Raw genomic sequence first — 12,208 nt, forward strand, 5'->3', positions numbered from 1 at the left:
TGCATAACTAGGTTTGTAAACCAATTGACTCTACATTTTCTCCTTAAACTTTTTTTATAACAACAAGCTAAATATTTCAACCGCCAATATTAGAAATTCTACTAAATTTATCTCGTATCAGAAAATACTGTATCATATTTGCTGCTGCTATGTGAAAAATGACATATCTTTACTCCATAAAAAGAAGATTCGCAAGTTTTAATTGATAATGTGCAAATTTTAAGTTCAAAATATGAATATTTAAGAAAATATTATAAAATAATTGCAAACGTAATATATCTCGTAAATATTGTATTTCAAATGAATAACTAAGTTAACTAACTATACTTTTAAAAATATATTTCAATGTTAGATGAGAATAAACGTAAAATTTCAATTTTCAAACGTGCGTTTTCTAAAGAGCAGTAAAATGTATAAAACAGTGTGGAACTGTACGGTTTTCCGTATGAGTCATCGGTGGTTTCCCTCGTGTTTCGGACCTACCTAGTGAAACGACGGGCCGGGGTGCGCGTACGGCTGAAGGGATCGCGCTGGGCGCTCAGGAAGACTTCGGGCGGCGCACAACACTCACATTCAAATATTCATCTAACCTTGATGCGAATCGCCGCACTCCGGGTTCCATCCGACGATGGTCGTCGATACAGACGGGTCGAAGGGCTCGCTTCAGGTGTAACAGTGAAAACGGCACTGGGTTTTATGCGATAGGTTTTTAGGCGCGGGCGTCGGGCCGGACGGCAGGCGCATCGGCGCGCCGCCACCGGCGGTGTTTACGCGAGGCTGCGGCGCGGTGGCCGCGCTACATGTCACGGTGCGGCGAGCGCGCTCTTCGCGCCTTGGTCACCGACTCACAGTGGCGTCGCCGTCCTACTGTCTGCCCGACGACGGCCGGGACGGCGGCGCGCGTTGCACCGCCCCGCTGCACTCCGCCTGCCCCCCTGCCGCGCGCCTCCTCGGCCCCCTCCTCTCGCCGCACTCCACCCGTCCCGCCCCGAAGAATTTTCCGCATCGGGCGGGAAAAATCGATTGTGCAGCGAGCCCCGAATAATTTCGGCAAGACGCACGGCGCCCTTGCGTCCTCACCGTTGCGTTGCTTGCCGCTTGCGACCGCGACAGAGCGGTCAAGCGCAGCGCGCTCACGACTTGTCGCCGCTGCCTTCGCCGCTCTTCGCGCTTCCGTCAACTATTTGATAACAATGCGATTACATTCAAAATAATTATCAGTTTAATGAATACATAGTACCTGTACAAACATTTAACACGTACTAGTCTTCTGGTCATTAAATGTCGTATGCTTGTTAAAATTTATTTCAACAATTAAGTAGAGCAATATAACCGTAACATATTTTGACGTCACAATTCCAGGGATTCAATCTTAAAAGCGAAATCAGCACAAACATAGCTACGTTTTGCATTAACTATTTGGCAGTTTTGAAATTACAAAATAAAAAAATACCTGAACATTAAATGTACCTATGTAAGTTTGTGTTTTAAATACATAATTAATTTATGACTGACTACGTTTATTATTAACTTAACACTTTTATTGTTGTAATACATTACGTAGAACAATAAAGTTTTTATTAATTATAGTACTGATTCTAAATAATGTAGCAATAGAAAAACGTCATTAAAATTAATGTAGAGTTATATTTATAAACATGACTTTAGTTAGCTTTTTGTAAACATCAATTTAAATTAAAAAAAAATGTAGAGTTTTTTTGAGCATAAATTGTGTAAGTGACTTTAATTAGCTTTTAAGTGCAATATGCTAGTTCAACCGGTCCATATCTATGATTTGCGTCACATCAGCTTTCGTCTACGTTAAAACAAACAGCGGAACGAAGTCTGCGGCTGAAATTTCATTCTCTGTCGCCGACGTCCATCACCGATTTATTTCTTAATATTATATAAAGTGAAAGCGTATTAATACCTCTATCAAATTAGATTGTTTTAAATTACCAAAGTATTGGTAGTTACGCGTAAAAGGCATCGTACGTGCCAGATAGGCAGAAATAAATATTATTCGTACAACTAATGCATGCATTACAATTCTCAGAATATTACATCAATGTCTAACAGTTTACGGGTGTTGAGTTTCCTATTTATAGGTAAACGGTCTCGATAAATACCGTGAATGGTGTTGTTGATTATATATTAATTATTGAATTTATTTGGTATACATAATTCATAAAGATCTGACAGTTGCGCTGTAAGCACTCCAAAGGTTGAATTTGATTTTAAAAATTAAGGTTAGTCGAGCTCTACAAATTTAAAAACCTTCTCAACTATTGATTTGATAGATAAATATATAAATATTCTGAAAAATAATTATTTGTTTAACATAAATCAATATAAACCAATAAAATGAAAACGCATTAAAGTCTTAAAAATATGAAATGCAAAATCTCCTACAAATGAAGCTAAGTTGATCTGCATCGATTGCAATTAGTGCCGGATTTATACTAAATAATGATGTCTGAATAAAAATGGATATATTTTCTATTATAATTGCGATATATAGAGAGCAAACACCCAGACATTGCATCAAAGTAAACACGTTAAATGAAAGCGGTCTCCGACCTTTTCGTAGGGCTTTGTCCTGAGACGGGTTCAAAATACGTCTAAATTTCGTCTGCCCTAGGCAGCCACGTTTCTAATAGAACTAATATTAAATTTATTCTTCAGTTTTTATTTCATTACACGCTTTTTGTTTTTGGACACGTGATAGAACAGACTTTGTATTCACTTATTTGAAGATATATTTTTAAATTTGTTTTCTTTTTAGTAGCGTTATAAATGGCAATTACATAAGTTACCTAAAAATTGATTTGCTAAAACTATGTTGAAGATAAATAATTATGAGCTAGAACAAAAACTATTTATGAATTTACAAATTTCCTTAAAATATTCATTTTTGTGAAGGATAAGATTTTATGCTTCATCATTGTATATTGAAGAATTCACATTTAATATAGGTAATATTTTTGGTGAATTTTTTTTATGTAATTGCTTAGTATCAATGAACTGCTGTTATAAGAAAAAAAAGGTACGTCATGAGTTGTGGGAATATTATTCATGATTGTAAAGATATTTTGTATAGCATCGTTTTTGGTAGAGTAGCATTGTTTTAATCAACATTATTTTTGGAATCGAATGCAGACGCTCTTATGAGTAAGCTAGGTTTTTAATCGAGGCCATCCATTTATATTATAGACACCTACCTTATTAACTTACAAAAATATTGTCTACATTTTTTTCTACTATGTAAATTAAATCATTGCGTTTAATCGATTTAAATTTTAATTAAACATTGAACTTACTGACGTGTGTAAATTATTTATGCGTCTAAAAATATTTATTTATAATTAAAACTAGGAATAAACGTAACAATTTTTTAAGTCATTTAAAAAAACATCTAACAGGAAAAACACACAGATTTTTAAATGATGTATTCATCCTCTTGACCTGATCAACAAACATTGCTAATTAATTATAAAAACTACCGTTGTGTCTAGAAATAAATTCAAATTTAATATAATTTCAAAAAAAATCTTTATTTACAAAGCATTCAGTCGCAATAATTTATGTTAAATGATACATTTATTGTAATCTGTCACAAATCAACAAACGTTAATGTCATAATAAAAAAAAACTATATATAAATCAAATGGGCATAAAATGACGTCACATTGTATTCAGTTAATACCACATTACATGCCCTTTGGAGCGGGATTATGGGTAAAGAGGGTAGTGGAGCAAGGGGTCTCTGCTACCCTAAGTATCTATACATACACACATACATACATGTTGTATGTAGATCGTCTGCATAGACGGATTTGCTATTCGTAGAAGAGCATATAATGTTTATTTACTATCATGTAGGGATACATTGTTATTGTTTAAGTAGCTTACTCGACTGTGTAAAGAGGGTTATGGTTTTTATATTTTTATTAACGTTCAGGTATTTAACGGCAAGATTTTGGCGCCAAATGATGTTGTAAAATTTCTTAATAAAAATATTGTATTGTTGAAGAATTAAATCGAAGCTTTTAAAATACAGTTCGATTATAAAAAGTAGGTATTTTTTACAGTTTTGCTAAGACTAGACTTTTAAATATAGTGCAAATAATATACTTTTAAGTATATTATTTGCTATTGATAAGTAATTGTATATTATTTTTGAAGTAATCACTTATTACTCTATAGGTACCTAATTAACAGAAAAAAACATCAATACAGTCATAGCATTTACAAAAAAACAATAATATCAACCCTCAATATTCCCTCAATTCTAAACACTTTCACTCTCCTTTTCTATGAAGCAAACTTAATTATAATCAAACTATTCTACATAAGAGCAATATTTAATTTAGCACACGGTACAGTGGGTGGCATTCGCTCGCTGTCTCAGCACTGAAGTTCCGAGAAACTGTCGGACAGTGTGTACGTTTTTATGTTTATATCTTATGCAATCTATTCCGGCTATACCTTTTATTTCCTAAAATTGTTTCTGGACCTAGAAAGTATAATACGGTGGAATTCATAGAAAACGTTGTGAAATAGATACGTTATATTTTTAAAGTAGGTCATGCATAATATATGTATTTAGTTTTATAGCAATCAAAGTATATGTTTTTAAATAATAGAAAAAAATGATCGATTTCTTTTAAATTATCCCGCCTCATGATCGATGTTTTTCTATACTTTAAAATGTTATAATAAGTAAGTATTAATTTTAAAAGTATAATTAACTTTATGGAAGTACTAGTGAACGACGCGTGCTTCATTGCAATTGTTTAGAGACAACCTTTATATTTCTTTTGCCAAAATAAAAGTTCTGCTTCATTACAATTGTTTAGAGACAACCTTATTTCTTTTGCCAAAATAAATGTTCAAGATAAAATTCAAAGGAGTAACTTATAAGATGAGCAGCTATTCAATACGCGGGACTTCACAGAGCGAGCAGCCTCGCGAAGCAATTGCTGCTTGAAGCAGCTTTGTCAGTGTGGACATGGTACGGCTGAGGAAAATTTTAGCACACGTAAAAATCTTATCTTAATAGAGATGTGGATCAAACTAAATTTCATTCCTCAATCTGAGGAGTCAGGCCGTTAATTCTGAGCTTATAATCTTTGTGTGATTCATAATTTTAAATATATAGCAATTGTCTCTGTATTTAAAAAAATCTATACTAATATTATAAAGCTGAAGAGTTTGTTTGTTTGTTTGAACGCGCTAATCTCAACAGGAGCGGAGCAATGCGGGTGAAACCGCTAGTATAAGATAAATTAATAATTCTTCATTAAAATATATCGATCTACTGGTATAACTATTTTACTGCATCAGATATAAAGCTTAAGCTGAAAAAGTCTTGTTATAAGTACATGCTAATATGTATGTAGATACGTTAGTTAGAAGAGTCCAGCGTCTTATAGCATGAAGCTTTATCTTCTTCAAAAACGAAATAATTTGTTACTAAAAAAAGTTTTCCTATGAAACAAAAGATTGATACACTATCGATTCGATAAACTTAGTGATATGTGATTGCAATTGATTTTCATCGCTGATTGCACCGGATATTACGGAAATAGCAGTTTAACGCTGAATAACATGTTCCAGTGACCCGATCCTATCTCACTGAATTAATGGCAAAAACCTGCTTTATTTTTTTACTAGATGACCTATGAACTTCATCAAAAATCATATTTTTTTCCTATTTTAGCATCATTATTCTTTGACGCTCCGCTCCTATCGCTCTCAGCACGATGTTTATATTATAATCTGTGTCCTTGATCAATAAATAGACTATCCAACACAAAAATTGTTGTTCATTTTGGATCAATAGGTTCAGAGCTTATCTCGTTCAAACAAACAATCAAACAAACTCAGCAGCTTTATAATATTTGTATTGCTTAGAAAAAATCATTCATCAAGGTACGTTGACCCGTCCTGTCACTTCAGACGATTGAATTACATTTTTTAAACTTAAAGCTAATTTTGGATGTTTACATTATATTCTAATGATTAATTAAATATTCTGTAGTGCGACTAGGTATGTCTATTGTATTAAAAATATTCATCACATTATGTATGTAAAGAACCTTGTAGCGACATACTTGAATTTACCTCTTAAATCAAATTTTGCAAAAAAAATACACATCAAGAAAAAACTACTATTCGAGTGTCACTTGTAGTATTTTTTGTTTGATTAAATTGACATGATGTTGTTAACATTGTTAAACGAATTGGAATATAGGTATTCAGACTCTATATTTTGTCTAGTGAAAATCTTATTAAATTACTAGCTTACCGCCCGCGGCTTCGCCCGCTTTGTCTAAAACCTAATAAATTATATACTAAAACCTTCCTCTTGAATCACTCTATCTATTAAAAAAACCGCGTCAAAATCCGTTGCGTAGTTTTAAAGATTTAAGCATATTTATTTATTTATTTATTTAATTATTTATTGCACACACAAAATAAATAGAGACACACAAAGTACAGCTAATAGGAAATAATGTGTACAAACGCATACAAAGCATACAAAGGGAAATAGGGACAGAGAAAGCGACTTTGTTTTATTATGTAGTGAAGAAAAAATAAGGTTGGGTCGCCTAAGATCGGACGCATATGCCGAAAATTTTATACGTACTGTATTTTTTATTTTATTTCTCATGATTCGATGTCGTTTTTCTGTTGCGGTCAACTGTAAATTGATGACAAAAAAATATTGTTTAACCCCTAATTTTTTGGTTTGCGTAGATGCTATCTATCTAAGCAAATTTAGAGCCTAAAAAGCAGACTTTTTTCGACTTACCATAGTGAAGAAAATAACAGTTCGGCCGAAGATCGGACTATGTAGTATCTTCACTTCTATGCGTTTAATAATAATGTTAACATTAGGAAAACATCCGGACTTACGTCCATACATTGAGCATCAATGATTGAGTCAGGAAATTCCTCAAAAAATTTGACAAAGAAGTTTTTTTTTTTATTGCGTTTTTTTAGTCCGGTCTTCCCTCCTCATCCTAATTAAGTTTCTCAAACTTTTATCCTCCGTATTCTAGGACTAAATAATGAAAATGTACCTAAGGTCTGATAGTCATAGCGTCATTGGATAGTTAAATATATTAAAAGTTAATAATTATTGCGCATTATTGCATAAGGCGCAGTCAAGAGCTAAACTTCGGTCCGATCTTCGGCATTGGGAGGGAAGATCGGATCTTGGGTTGTGAACGTCCTAGGCGTAATCAAAGTATACAGATGGAAAGAGGATTCGCTAATTCTGCCCCAAAATAATTAATTACATTATTTCAATGAAAGTACTCTCCACAATGAGCCATCAAAATTTTGTAGGTAAGATCGGATCGACGATTTTGGCCACAAAATACACCTTTTCTGCTGAATCACCTGTGTACACGTCCCGTCTGGTCGCTGGCCGGCCGCAGAGTGAAGAGAGGGGCAGAACAAAATGGCGGATCTAGTAGTGTTGGTAGCAGTAGAGAATATTGCCTAGTTTGCGAGTTATTCCATGCATCCGATCTTATGTCACATCCGATCTTAGGCGACCCAACCTTAATTGACTTGACATACCCCGATGACGATACATACATAATATTATCTGTCTGGTTGTAAACATTTTTTAAATATCAGACAATGCAGGCATTTCCTTTCATGGTAAATAGAAGCGTTGGGTATATGATGTACTGATACTTCTTGCCTTAAATGGTCTAGCGAAAGAAGTCATCCACATTGTTTTTGAAATAATGTGAGAGCCGCAACTTCATTCTGTAGAAAGACTTAATTATTTCCTGCAACTTATATAAGAGGCTTTTCAGTTAAGGAACATTTGTGTTGCAAACATTTCTCTGTTATTAATAAAGAGATGATGAAAGAGCAGAAGAAATTCGAATGTTGAGGCGGTCGGATGGCCGAGAAGCTAGAAGCTAGTTGCCATAGAACGGTAAAAAGACCGGCGGGTTCGAATACCGCCAATGTGATCGATTTTTTTATATTCTTTAATATTCATAAATTGGTGAGTGGTAAACAATTGTAACGCTTTGATCATGGCACTCCATTGTCAGTAAAAAATGAAGTAAAACAATGTGTATCTATTAATAGGTGAACTTAGTGACATTGCTGCAGAGCGCAATACTAATTAGGCATGCGAGAGATACGTTCAGTCAGTTCCAATGGAAAAGCTGTTCATATAGAAGTCAGTACTAAAGACTTTGAGCATGTTCACAAACTAATCAAATGAACAATGACTTAGTGCGTGTCGAACCACACGCCTCAACACGTAGAAAACATCGGTATACAAGTGAGGGTCTCGTATACATAAATACTAGCTTTTCGCCCGCGGATTCGCTCGCGTAGTCATAGGAAAACCCGCATAGTTCCTGTCTCCATGCGATTTTTGGAATAAAAACTATTGACTGTTCTTTTTCAGGTCGTAAACTATGTTTGTTCCAAATTTCATACAAATCGGTTCAGTGTTTAAGGCGTGAAGAAGAGACAGACGCGCAGACTGAGTTACTTTCCTATTTAAAATATTAGTTGTTATATTTTATCCACAAACCAAATTATGTACGATAAGTAAATAAACCGAACAGTATAAGAGCAAAACATGCGAAAGTTTCCTTGCTGAAAGCTTTCAATCGTACATCATTATACTTATTTTGTACATATTCGTATATTTCATGAAAGTGAAAACTAACACAATTATGCATAATATTTACTACATCATACTGAACGTGGATAACTGAGGAAACCACTACGAATGTAACAAAAACTTCACGTGAACTATGCGAGAGTTAGCTTTCACATAGTTTTCGTTCCCGTAACTTTTACGGGTTTATGAAGATTTTAATGTCCTTATGCTGTTTTAACTTTGCCAAATCAATGATTGGAAGGAAAATTAAAAAATATTCAATTGGTTCAATTCAAATATTCAATACATAGTATTTTATAATAATAACAAATTGGTAAAATGCTGATCGAAATTTGCCGATGAATAATTTATTTGTAAAGTTAGGTAAGAGGTGAAATAATAATGAATGAATGAATAAATAAAAGCTTTATTGTCCACACCAAAATAATAAAAGGGTCGATAAAAAGAAATATTTCATATAACTATGCGAACGGTTGTACTCTGAATATGACAAAATAATAGTTTTAAGCCCTTACCCTTATAAGCATATCTAATATTATATGTACAATGCAAACAATATTTAGAAAAAGCATGTTATTTGTTACATTATATTATCTTAATTGTAAATTATATACTATCACTAGATTTCCGCCCGCGGCTTCGCCCGCGTTTTCAAAGAAAAACTCGCATAGTTCCCGTTCCCGTGGGATTTCTGGGATAAAACATATCCTATGTGTTAATCCAAGTTACCCTCTATATGTGTGCTAAATTTCATTGTAATCGGTTCAGTAGTTTTTACGTGAAAGAGTAACAAACATCCATACAAACTTAAGATATTAAGATTATTAATTGCGTAATTTGCGAAACCTAAAGAGCCAACAGGTAGTCGTAGTTAATAGTAATTGAGTAAAAAACAAAGCCTGTACATGAATGAATGCGCAAACAAAAGATTTACTTAGGTTGCAATAAAACAATAATGGTTTGCAGCTTCTCCCAATATTACCACAACAATAAAATGATAATGTTTTATGGTAGCTTTTGGTATTGAGATATTGTCAACAATATTATAATAATTTATACCCAGCACCAACTAGGTTAAATAATGATGAGATAATAATAATCTACAACAATATTAAACAGAAGTTTTTTTTTATTGCTTTTTTTTTTGTAAAGAATTAGTTAAGTCAATAATTCAAAAGTTTAAGAAAAGTTTTCAAAATAATATGTACTTTTATCATTAAGAAACACAGAAACTTACAAAATTAATCCATTTGTATTTTGCTGCTATTTATAAATTGATGGATAAACACTAAAAATTTTTACTTTTTAGTGTTTATCCATCAATTTATATTTAAATTTTTAACACTTTGTCACGCAATACAAATGTAACTTTCAGCTCGTGAAAGAATTTCCATCCGAGAATTGATAATAGTCCGGGATCCATCGCCCATTTTTGCAAGTGATTACTTACTATCAAACTAATTTTTCGTGAGTAGCTTTATTTTGATGAGATGCCCAATAATTTCATGTACGAAACTCTCGATTGTGGTAGCTTACCTACAGAAGTAACAAGGATAAAAAATTTTGATTTGACCGTTCTCAAATATTTATTACGCAATTTGTAGGACAATATGTCTGTTGAATTATATAAGTATTAAATAAGTGAAAATAAAAAAAATCAGCTGGTTAGTAATAATTTATGATGACCTCGTTATCGATACACTTTGGAAAGGGGGACTCTTTGATCAAACCATAGATTTTGTAGGACAAATATATTTTCGAATAATTTAGATAATTATCTTGAGATTGAACAAAAAAACATTCAGTTAGTAATTAATATTTGAGATCAAATCAAAATATTTCATCCTTGTTTCCTCTGTTAGCTACCACAATCGAGAGTTTCGTACATGAAATTATTGGGCATCTCATCAAAATAAAGCTACTCACGAAAAATTAGCTTGATAGTAATCACTTGCAAAAATGGGCGATGGATCCCGGACTATAAAAACAAGCTTTCTTCTTTTATAATAATCGACTATCAATCGAATTATACATTGAAATTATTCAATTTTAATAATACTTTTTTCTTAGTAGCGAAGTTTCTGTGGTCCTGTGAAGCGGTTTGCTAATTTTTACACAAGACTTACTGAACCGATTTGGCTGAAATTTAATATGCTTATAACAATGTTGCCTTCTTTTTTGTGTTTTAAGTCTAGACGTAAATAAAACGACATCTTTAATAATAAATGTTTATTACAACATTTTAATACAATCATTAGTAAACACAACTAATCTCTTATATATAAAAATGAATCGCAAAATGTGTTGGTAAGCGCATAACTCGAGAACGGCTGAACCGATTTCGATAATTCTTTTTTTATTATATTCCTTGAAGTACGAGGATGGTTCTTATGTAGAGAAAACGTAAACATGTAGGTACCACGGGCGAAGCCGGGGCGGTCCGCTAGTACTATATAAAAATAAGTCGGGTTTTCCTTCCTGACGCTATAACTCCAGAACGCATGAACCGATTTCCACGGTTTTGCATTCGTTTGAAAGGTCTCGGGCTCCGTGAGGTTTATAGCAAAGAAAAGGTGTCTCTGGTGGCGAAACGGAGTTCGCCGGGTTTGCTAGTACTTCTTATATAAACACTAAATTTATTTAGTAACCGTTCTTTAGTCTTTAATTCTTAGAAGCATTTTCATTTAATTTTAGTAGAATGTGTCAATCACTGGCTTGCTTGCATTGTCTCTCTGGTGGCATCTTTTAAAATATAGATAGTTGACTAGCTTACCGCCCGCGGCTTCGCCCGCTTTGTCTAAAACCTAATAAATTATATACTAAAACCTTCATCTTGAATCACTTTATTTATTAAAAAAAAACCGCATCAAAATCCGTTGCGTAGTTTTAAAGATTTAAGCATACAAAGGGACATAGGGACAGAGAAAGCGACTTTGTTTTATACTATGTAGTGATATTCCTCCGTCCTGATTGAAAGTATTGCTTTCAGATAATCGCGATGTAGCACTGCGGTAAGCTGAAACAAAAAAAAATACATTAACTATATTTGAACACATCTTTTACAATCTATATTGAATATTTACATCAGGTGACGCGTCTGCTCTGTTGCCTCCTCTTATATATAAAAAAAATATATTGATATTATTATAAAGAGGCAAAGTTTGTGAATTTGTAAGTTTGTTACGTTGTAGGGGTAATCTTTGAATCTGCTGAACTGATTTTAGAAATGATTTCTGTGAAATGTTCTTATACTTATAATAGATACCACTAGCGAAGCAATATTATAATATATCTTCTAAAAACTTCTAAATATGAATATTCCCTACGTAACCTTAGATTAGCGGAAATTGACTAGTAAATTACATTAATTGGTATGGAGTGATTTTATTGTTATTAGCAATTAAATACATTTAAATTATTAGAAAATATGTATTTTTTATATTCATTTTCTCAAGGTTTCTCTCAGTGAGTGTGGTCAAGGACACACTACCTCTGCCTGTCTTAACACAAAAAAATGTATGATGCAAAAAATATTTA

General features: G+C 33.1%; 2 protein-coding genes across 4 annotated transcripts in view; both read right to left on the reverse strand.

Annotated features, from left to right (window-relative positions):
- The window catches only part of mamo (maternal gene required for meiosis), a 32,274-nt gene extending 31,343 nt beyond the window's left edge, over positions 1-931 (reverse strand). Inside the window, exon 1 of one of the 3 annotated variants that reach the window (XM_089699792.1) lies at positions 591-931. The gene's annotated coding sequence lies outside the window, so the exon portion shown is untranslated. Of the gene's footprint in view, positions 1-483 lie in introns of all 3 variants that reach the window. The other 2 variants (XM_089699793.1, XM_089699795.1) reach the window with 2 other exon arrangements.
- Positions 1-12,208, reverse strand: part of LOC149485034 (uncharacterized) — a 234,126-nt gene that overhangs the window by 106,156 nt on the left and 115,762 nt on the right. The gene's annotated exons all lie outside the window — the stretch shown is intronic.

Source organism: Colias philodice, chromosome 10 (genome assembly GCF_061535455.1).
Source record: "Colias philodice isolate Cphi_HAF_F1 chromosome 10, ilColPhil1 Martin Lab GWU primary, whole genome shotgun sequence".
Classification (NCBI taxonomy): Eukaryota; Metazoa; Arthropoda; class Insecta; order Lepidoptera; family Pieridae; genus Colias; species Colias philodice.